Source organism: Saimiri boliviensis, chromosome 11, assembly GCF_048565385.1.
Source record: "Saimiri boliviensis isolate mSaiBol1 chromosome 11, mSaiBol1.pri, whole genome shotgun sequence".
In the NCBI taxonomy this organism is placed as follows: domain Eukaryota; kingdom Metazoa; phylum Chordata; class Mammalia; order Primates; family Cebidae; genus Saimiri; species Saimiri boliviensis.
In genome coordinates, this window is record NC_133459.1 from 111,396,217 (window position 1) to 111,407,514 (window position 11,298).

The 11,298-nt window shown below is 33.7% G+C and overlaps 1 protein-coding gene across 6 annotated transcripts in view; it reads right to left on the reverse strand.

Moving 5' to 3' along the window:
* SNX7 (sorting nexin 7) overlaps nucleotides 1–11,298 on the reverse strand; it is a 199,829-nt gene that overhangs the window by 104,198 nt on the left and 84,333 nt on the right. The gene's annotated exons all lie outside the window — the stretch shown is intronic.

An 11,298-nucleotide genomic window follows, 5' to 3' on the forward strand; every position in this document is an offset into this window, starting at 1 on the left:
AAAACATTTATCAAATTCCAATGTCCATTCCTGATTAAAAAAAAAAAATTCTCAGCAAATTAATAAAATAGAAGCTCCACAACCTGAGGAATAACATCTACAAAAAGCTATAATTAACATCACTTGCAGATATGCAATCAATATTAGCTGTTATTAGTGTTTTGTTGCTTTTCAATACCAAGAAAAAAAAGAAATTAAAACTCAGTTTCATAAACCACTCACAAATCTCCTTCACCAAATGTCAAGTATAAACAAGAAGGAAATACAAAAACACCAAAGTATAGCTTTAAAAAATCTATCCACAATGTTTACAAACATAAAACTATTAACTGGGTTGAGAGAGCTGATAGGAACAGAACCGCACTTTCCATTTGGAGAAAAGCCCTTGGTTTCCTTTGCAGACCATCTTTCCACGAGAGCTCTCTGGTTTGCTCTCTGCAAATCCATACAGGATCTTGTATCTGTTACCCCTGCAGGGTAGCCCCAAGCAATTACTACTTTCAGAAGATATTATATATTTTTGGTAACTGCAAAACTATCATTTAAATAAACTTCTGAATACTCTCAAGGTAAAATTCAAAATGAAATTCTAAGCAGTCTGCTCTGTTTAGAATTCCTACCAAATAAGTGATCCAAATTGCACCAAAGATGGCATTAGCCCTCAAGTGAACAAACGCCTATCATTTTCATGTTCTGCATTAACTATGCTAGCTTAATAAAGATCTAAGATATTCAGTGTCATCCTTGCTAATTAGTGATGTGAATTAACATTTTCATTTCTAAAGTAAGTACTAAAAGGGACAGTAAAACATGATAGAACAGACAAATTAACTATTTCACAATTCCTTATCTTCCATACCAGAAGCAGAAAAAGTATGTGTTTAGAAATACAGAACATTATAGAACAATTAACATAGAATAACAACAGAAATAACATTAACAACTGCCATATATTGATATAAATACTTGGTCAGGCATTATAATGACTGCTTTATATGTCACCTTCTTTGAGCTTCACAATGACTACTGTGAATCCTGTTTTACAGATGAGAAGGCTGAGGTTCAAATGGTCTAAGTGTGTTTACGGTATTATAAATCTCTTAAGTTGTATGCAAGTATTTATCCATCAACAAGTGGATATCCAATCTCCTGAACATCAGCAGGGTACATTTAATAAGTAATTGGGCCATGAAAATGAGATACGTTTCCTTTACATAGAAGAATGATTCTGGAAGGGTAAGTAGGCAAGAAACCCTGACTGCAGGAGCATCAGGCTGATCACATTTTAGGAAAGAGTATTTACAAAAGGTGAGTATATGGAGATTAATTCTCTTCAAAAACTTAGAAATACTATATATTTTTATAGGAACAGATCTATACTTTAAAGATGACTGAATTAATACATGCCAGGAATATTGTAAGTGCTCAGTAAATGCAGATGACTATATAGAGAAGGAATATACTGAACAACTGATGCTAAGATGCTGGCCATCAGAAAACTTCATTTTTCTATTTGAACACGAATCAACTAATATCTTGGTTTCTATTGCTTTCTAAATGTGTAAATATTAAGTTTTGCCCTAAAAACCTGGTCCCCACTTATGGTGATGACCAATATGGTTTTTTTCGAGGTCTGCAAAGCTGAGCATCTGACCTTGAACTACGCAGCCCCTGACACTACCAGATTGCTTTGGGATTCTTGAGAGCAGATTTTTAATTACATAAATGTAATTGCCTATTTCCACCAATGTTTAATATTCACCTGTGTTACCTGATATCCTGCACATACATCAAGTTAATGTACACAAACCTTTTTAAACAACAAAAAGATGATCTCTAAGGCTCCTTAAATCCCTTTGCTCTTTCTTGAGTATGAAACCTAAGAAAAACCTCAAGAAATAGATTGTTTATGCCACGTAGTTAAGTAATTTAGTTCAGTGACTATCTACTGTGCTTAGGATTACAATGGGAGGATATAAAGCATCGTTAAAACCACCAAAAAAAAATCTCAAAACCCAGTGTGAGCCTTGCTTATAATTACAAGTTAATATTTTTTTAAAAGTTTCTATTTGTTATTTGGCTTCGCGTTGTTATCAAACAACTTTTTCCGCTTTTAAATCATTACAATGAGTGAAGAAAGTTAGTATCTGTCAAAATCAGAGTAGTAATAGAAAATATCCAGCATCACTACTGGCCTGATATTTAACAGTTCTGATTAGCTCATTCTAGCTTTGGATTCTCAAACTGTCATAAGAGAACCACCAACAACAAAAACTCCATTTCCATTTGAATAAGGTGTCATCATTTTCCATAAACACTGTTTTATTTCATGCAGTAATCTTCTGATGAAATCAGGTATTTACATTTTATAGTTAAGAAAACTGATTCTCATAGTGCAGTACTGTTTTTTCCAGTGCTCTATATGAAACCATGGTGAACAGCTCCTTCTCACTGCAGAAACAATAAGCTGATAAATACGCTATACATGCAATTAGCCAGGGTATGGGTTGACCAGAAAAAAAGTTTATCACAAATTCTCATTGAGAATCCAGTACACGTTTTCCCTAGGTGGCTGCAGTTGTAGCCAAAGGCAAGTGCAATTTCTCTTTGAGGAGAGAACTCAGAGAAAGACAGCCACCAGAGGAAGGTGACCCACAGGTGGGGAAAACAGACTCAACAGGTAAACAAAGCCTTTATGTTTCTACACACAGGCTGAAAACCATCTCAAGTGCAGTACATACAGATGGAATACACAGAAAATTAAGTTTTAATTCCAAAACTAACTTTCAGTTTTGAAACTAAACCTCTTGCTACTTCAGCAAAGGTGGTGACATTTTGCATTAGAAGAGGTAAATGTCTCTTCGGTTCTCATAAGTGGGTAAGTAATCCCACAAGCAGATGTGACCAAGTTTTCTAAAGAGTCAATGGTGACAATAATGGTATTTCTGCAGATATAATACGGCTTTCAATGGAAGCTTCCACATTTGAGAATTACTATTTTCTCAAGCTTGTGGGATAGGAAGATGTTCTGTTCTACAGTGTGATTTCAGGCAAATTTCTTTACTGCCCTGGGCCCATTTACCTATTCATAGTAAGGGGCTTGAACCATGTGCATCAATTAAGTTTCATCCCAGAACTAAAACTGAGGATTTCCAGAGGCTACATTTGGCTGACAAGAAGTTGGCAAATGAAATCACATATAATTTGTAAATATGCCTGGCTCTGCTTCACTTGACCCAGTGTGGAATATTCCAAACACAAAATTTTACTTCTCCTTCCAGCATTTGGTATTTATAATTTTCATTATAATTTCAAAAACTGAGACACACAAATATATGAGAAATATTTTAAATCACCACTACAGCTGCTATTACTACTAGTAGCCAACATTTGCTGAATGCTTATTAGACGCTGAGTTAACTGCTTTTCTTTCATTCATTCAACCATTTAGCAGCTTTAAAATTCATTTAGCAGCTTTAAAATCTATTTTCTATGGTGGCAATATTGGGCTCAAGTAAAACTAGTGGCTTAAGGCATATGCTGGTTGAGACTCCTGGAAAGACCTGATGAGAATAAAATCTTATAAACTTTTTAGTGACTCACTGGGAATGTTAAACTTTGCTTCTGAGACTTTTCTTTCATCTTTACATATTTCTTTCCACACACACACACACACACACATATGTATATGCATGTACATTTATATTTTAATCCCCAAATAAATCTATAGCATTTTCAGCACATTATAGATGATGATACTGAGGCTCACTAAAATAAAAAAAAAAAGTCCTCAAGGTCACTCAGCTAAAAGTTAGAAGTCATGCTTGTCCAAAGCCCATGTCCTTAGCCACCATGTGATGCCTACATGACATTTGATATCTCCATAGGTAATGACACCACCCTGTTGATAGAAACAGCTAATAAAAAATCTACTTTCACCCAAATTATTACATAAGTCAAAATAAAATATAATTATGTATTTCTATGTTAATAAAGTAACTGGACATTTACCTAATAACAATGATACTTATTATTATAGAATACATAAAAGCCACCTTCCCATATATTTCTTTTAAAACTGGAAATTCCCGTATTAAGCCATATAAAGCTGCTGTGCTTCTTTTCACCTCTAATCAAAAAGCACCTTTTAGACAGTACTATGATAACTACATCTTTCTCAAAAAGCTACCAATTGGAAATATGACTGAGTTTCTTCTAAGTATTTTAATGTTGTCTCAAATAATCCTGGACAGAGATAATATCACCTACATTTGAGAAAACATTGAAGCTCAAATTCATAATCATTTCTATACTAGGCCAATAGCATCACAAAATTATTTAGCATCTAAAAAGTTGTAGGTTATGCCTAAAATGAGGGCAATAGGGTGGGTAACATTATAGTAACTATTTTTTAATCTCTTAAACCTAAAGTCTGAAACACTAATGAAAACTTTCAGAAGCTACATATTTTCAAATTCTGAAATGTAATCAATCTGGAAATCAGAGTTTCTATTGCCAGAGAAAAGCTACCTCTATTATTTTTCAATAGCTCAAAATTATTCATTAAGTTTCATGTTTGGAAAAGTCTAAATTCAGCTTCTGAGAATCAATCATCTGCCAATTTATAATTTTAGAAATACCAGTAACTTAAAAATAACAGGATTTGCATATTACTTTTCTAAAAATTATTTTTACCTATCTCTCAATTACGTAAGTGATAAGTGTATACTTGTGATTATTGCAAATATTTAAATGGCTGCAACACAGATAGTTAATGCAAAAGGACTCATTAGCTACAAACGCCATCTTGTGGTCCATTTTTTAAAAAATTATTCTGTAGATCTAATAAAGACAGATGGAGCTTTAGAGAAAATTTATTCATTTACCTCATTTTTATACATGGGAAAATTGAGGCTCTGAAAGGTCTAATATATTGAAAATCTTTATAGAAGAAATTAATATAAGAGCCAAAATTGGAATTCATATCCTTACACATACTTTTTCTATACCACATCACTGTTGTTTACTTATAACGGAGCCAATTACATGAAGTTTATCCAGTTTAATGTTAGACGCTTCAGACATCAAGCTAATCCGTTTTTGTGTAAGCACACGTTGAAAGTACAACAAACTATATGGATGAGCACCTTTATCTTTGGATTATTAGAAGATTATTAAGATGCAACTATGATGTTTAAACACATTTTATAGCATGTTATATATATGTTCCAGTTTTATTCTCCTAAAGACCTGTGAGGGGGGTATGTGAATGGGGTGTGGTGTGGGGGAAGGGAGGAGCACCTCTATTTGGGAGATTAGCAAACTGGGCATATACAGAGGACATGATTAGACTATTATAATTAGCAATGCGGACATCGTGATATCCAACTTTAATTTTTTCCATTAGAAGGCCCACCTTTCTTAGTTAAGATGTGATATAATACTGTGCGTGTGTGTGTGTGTGTGTGTGTGTGTGTATGTGTGTGTGTGTGTATAAATCATTTCTTCCTTTTCCATATAGAAACTATTACATTGGCCCATAATATGTAGTCTGTCATTTACAAAGCACAATAAGCAGAATGTCCTTGATTCACAAACTAGACATTTTTAGAAATTATTTCATTATAATGTGTAATGCCCATCTAATCAAATCCCTGATTAACTACATAAAAACTTATGTAGCCCAAAGGATGGGAAGAAGCACAGACTATGGCATGATACAACTGTCTATTTCACACCTAAGCTCATTTTATTTGCACAGATATCTAAGAACAAATTACATTACAGAATATAGGGAACTGATGAGAATATTTTCAATAGAAGTTTTTAAGACTGCAGAAACCTGGTTGGGTGCGGTGGCTCACACCTATAATCCTAGCACTCTGGGAGGCCAAGGCAGGCAGATCACTTGAGGTCAGAAGTTTGAGACCAGCCTGGCCAACATGGTGAAACCTCGTCTCTACTAAAAATACAAAAAATTATCTAGGTATGGTGGCAGGTGTCTGTAATCCCACCTACTTGGGAGGCTGAGGCAGAAGAATCACCTGAACCTGGGAGGCAGAGGTTGCGCTGAGCTGAGATTGCAGTACTGCGCTCCAGCCTGGGTGACAGAGCAAGACTCCATCTCAAAAAAAAAAAAAAAAAAAAAGAAAGAAAAAGAACGCAAAAATCTGTAAAACAACAAAAATATTTAAGACTTATATAACACATAATAAAAGAGATTCACAATTAGATGGAAATATGTAACATGAGCTATATCCATAGCTTTTGAAAATTTAATTCAGAGCAGAAATCACACTTAAACAACAAAATAGTTAAGTACATAATACTTAAGGATTCTAAAAATGACAACTAGTTGATTCTAAGGTTTCCTGAAATAAAAACCAAATCCTGCTGCATTTAAACTTAATTCTACCATTGACTGTGTTTTACATGCTTTATGTGATGCTTCAATATTAAATCAATCGTAAACTTTTAAATGAGAAACGACACTATCTAGATTAAGTATAAGAGATCAACAGACTTGTAAACCAGAAGGAACTTCAGAGCAATGCTTCTCAAACTGCCTGTGGTAAAATAAAGAACAATTGTGTTTTTTTTGTTTGTTTTTTCTTTCAGTCTAAAGGACCATTAAATGGTCTTACTGGCCATGACTAGTCTATAGTTCATGCCACATACAAATCACCACAAAAGCTGGACAACACTTGAATTGTTCCATAGAATTCAACAAGTCAAACACAATCACCTACTTAGATGTCTTGGCAATGTCTAATTGCTATCAAAGATTCCAACTGATTACTTTCAACTTCTAAATTAAATCTGTAATAACTTATGGAATGAGTATCAGTCCACACTTAAAGTAGCATTAGAAATAAATACTATTACCCAACATTTCCTAAACTATGTTCTCTGAAAAACTCATCCTGCAAAAAGAAACACTGTTCTAGTCAAGAAAATTATTATGTCTTCAGATTCACAACCATACAAACACATAAAATACTCTGAGAACTTCTTTAGTAAATAAACTTACTTAACTACTTAATTACTTTGCTCTTTTAGAACTCTGAAGTGTCTTCTAATATAACAGGGTTTTAATATGACTCTCATAAAACTTAAATTGAAAAAAAATTCTCTCAAAATTAATTAAGAGATCACCAAATAAATACCTAGGAAATTAAATAAATTGACCTCTAAAAAGTATATATAATCATTCTCCATACTAAAAATCATCTTATGCAAAATAACTTTGGCTTCAATATACAGATTCCTGCAGAAAGAAACTAGTTAGATTTACCTCTAGGAATATGAGAGCAGGACTTTATCAACAACATAGAAGATAATATTTACCTTCTTATTTGCTATGGTAGGGCAATATTCATCTAAATATCAGTAAAAAGTTGCATCAAATTATGCAGACATAAGTTCAAAGTAAGCAGTGTTTTAAGTCATGTGGAATTAAAATCTACTCTGTCAAAACCTCGTGGTTACCTAAGCTCATTCAAGTGGTGTTAAAATGAACACCCTAATGAGCATTAAAAATCTTCTTTCTGTATCATGCGTTTTCCCTCTGTTTTCCAGAGAACATTTCAGAGCATTTACTCCATAAATGGCTTCTGTGGAGCAAATAAATTTGAGATATGAGAGGATAAAGAAAGGTGAATAGGTTTCTTTCCTAAGAATTGCTTAGAAACTTAAACATACTAAGATGTACTGCCAACCTTCTCCAACAAAACGAAACAGTATAACCTAAATGGAAGGAATCTGGCTATCATGTTGCCATACTCAATCAGTGGAAGTAAATGATTGTGGGATCATCTATATCACAAATATACAATAATTAGAGACCCAAAGAACTGTGCCAAGGGACTTCCTCTGACATCTATTATAGTCAATTTTTAAAAAGTTATTTGTGAAATATCTTAAATGTAGATTTCCCTGAGTTCACCTTACAATTCTTGCTTCTTCACTTACCCAAATTTCCTGGTAATAATGTGTCAATCTTGAGAAGGCAGTTTCTTGGAGTCTACAGTAGCTTGTCTTCAAAGGTGTTCTAGAATTACAGGAGGCTATCCTATCTCTGTATCTATTGCTCTGATGTTTTCTATGTGCCTTTAGATTCTATTTGAAATAAGAACTGATTGCTCAACCAAAAAGTGATATATTTGGTAAAAAGGGCAAGATTAACCATTAAATAATAATAATGTTGGTCTCTTGAAACAAAAGGAAAACACTGTATTCAATGTATTGCTGTTTAATAGCATTAAGAAGATGAAGAGTTGTTTTCTGTTTGAGGATCATCCCTAGATATGTTAGATAATCTACAGAAATGTAGCATGATGTAACCTGAATTTCTTAATGCATTCAGGCTTTCAGTGAGAACTTCCCAATGAATAAGACAGTAGATAACGTAGGTACAAGGATGTAATGAATTGGAAAAGTTAACTGGTATAAAAATGGCTAGACTGAGTAAACTTCTAAGCTTTTTATCCTCTCAAGCTGGTGTGTTTGCTTTGCCAGAAATATAGACACGTAACTGGAATCTATTCAATTTTAGGGTGTATAATGTAGTTCTGAGATATTCTTCACATAGCTCCAAAGATACAGACTGCTCTTTTCTGAAGGCCCCTATTAGCACCATCAGGGCATCTGCCTTCTGGGGTCTAGGGTTTAGGTCAGGTTTAGGTCAGGCTTTAGTAACTATTAGGAGACATGATTGTAAAAGGAAACACACCTTGATACGGATTCAAAATTCCCTGTCCTGGATGACTCTGGATTATTCCAGCTCTAGTCAACTTCTTTGTTTTCATAATAAGGAAAGAGAATTTAACTTGAAAGAAGGTGACTCTTGACAGAGATTCAGCCTAGGAACCTTTTTTATGGCCAACATAAAAAAAAAGTGATTCAATACAGACCATCTATTACATCTCTGTTTCAACGATTTAAGCAAACACTCAAATACTACCTGTCATTTCTTAGACTGATAACTATGCTAAACAACTCTATCTAGGTAACTCCTCTATCACATCCATCCTGCTCTAAGACAGGCTGCTGACAAAGGGCTGAGCCGTATTAGGTGACTGTGTATGGTGTGTATCAGAAATTACAGAGGAGGTTAACTACTTTGGAAACGTTGTTCCAGTATTGCTGAAAATCTTCTCTGGGGGAGTAATTTTAGTATTCATCGAGGAAAGTAACATGGCCTGGGCTTCCCCTGGGTAAGTGAAGGTCTGTCAATCTTCCTTCTATGAGTAAACTAAGAATTAAGGGTTTCAACTGGGGCTTTGTAAGCACGGCTTTCAGGTTGGTAGAGGGCGGGCTTTTGCACCACTCCCTGAAAAAAAGAATACACCCAGCCATCTCATTTTGTGGCAATGGATAGTTTTTGTTTTCTCACCTCCTCAAATGTACTGGATTTTATTTGTATTTGCCTAACCCTTTCATCTTTTAATTTCATTCTCCACGGAGAAAACAGCAGTGAAATAGAAATGAGACAGCTCTGTTCTCCTAGTTTCCATTACACAGTTTCCACTAGGAATTCATTTTTATTAATTTTGTGATAACATATTAATTTCTAATTTTGTTGCTTCCAAAGAGGCTCCTCACACCTATATCATTTGACTATGGGGCTGTTTGGAAGCCCTTCACATTTTTTCCCCCAAAACTCTCTTCTTCCTGACATATGCACTCCCTGACACTGACTGTTTTTTTTCTGTATTCATCCTTGACTGTATCCCCCTATCATCTTTGTTTCCATGCTCCACAGGTATAATTGTGTTAGATTTTACCTGCTTTATTCTTTCCACTTTTTAGAATTGTCCATTCCTCTCAAGTCATAGTCTCATTTAGAGTCTATGATTTTGAAAGTATAACTAACTTTTCTCTAATTTTTCAGTTACTTGACTAAATTCTAGGAAATATGACTGAGAATGGCCAAGTTTTCCTTCCTCTGCTTTCACCTCCCAGATTTTAAAAAGTCCTGTCTCCTAATGGAACTGTCATGTTAAGATAACAGTTATTTGTTAGTTAGAATTAAGTCTAGGGAAACTATTCCCCTCATTGCTCCATTCAACTCACAGATGAGCACAAGTCAATAATTTTTCTGATTTTCAGATTTGAACAGAATAACATTTCTGATAGGAATTTAAATGGCATCTATCCAAATCTTGCCTAGGTAGCAGTTTTATCATCATTATCAATACAGATTAACCTCTTAAGGTCAGAATACTTAGGAATTGTCCTAACTTGGACAAGGATATTTTCTAGTAAATATTTACAAAATGTACACAGTGTTCCTAAGCATGCAATATACTCTTAAGTTTAAAACAACTCTTTCACTAGAATTTATTTCACCATTTTCCCAACACAACAAGCAATAAATCCCTAAATAAGTAAAACTACACTTGAAGAACCTTCTGGACACTCAGTGCTTATTCATACTTAGTTTGTAGAAGACTGCTATGAGATCTACTTTTATAAAATTTCTGCAATTTTTAAATGAGCCATAAATAACTAGACTTGGATTTTAAGAAAACATTAGTAGTACTGTTCATCTGGCTAGATGGTACACCCTTGTAATTGTTTTATTTTCCTCATTTATCTTCCAGAAAATTTCCTTTGCTATAATTGTTTTTCTGCTTTCCAGATGTCCATACAAATACATAAATTGTGTTACCTGCTCAGAAGAGAACCTTCTATTAAGTCTGTCCATTACAAACAAGCAAATAAAAATAATTTAAATATTTAGTTATTAGGAAAAAAAAAAAACTTTAGGAATGTAATTATCAAATAAATGAATAAATATTTTTATATATTATTCTTCCCTAATGAACTTTAGCCTCTTAACAGCAAGATTTCAGTGTGAATATGGATCCCCTCTCCCTTCGCCACCACCCCAGTGCTTAGCACAGGACTTCTGATAACAGAATCTCAAATGAATGATTTTACATGAGGCAACTGACATTCCTAAATAAGACTGATGGCACAAGAAATACAGTAATCATAAACCTGCTTATTTCTTGAAATTCTTACCAAGCAAGTTTTTAAAAAGCTAATATTTATCATTATTTTTAATCATATAGCTATGAAAAAAACCACAAATGTTCAACTATTAATTATCTAAGCTAATAAATACATATCACCATGAGGTATAATTAGAAAATTATGACACTATTATATAAAAGAAATGAAAAATATGGAACTCAAAATCACATATATTCATTTAATCATTATGACACGAAATAAATTAGTAAATATATGTGTTTTATGACACATTCTAAAGAGCCATGCAGAAAATCTAAC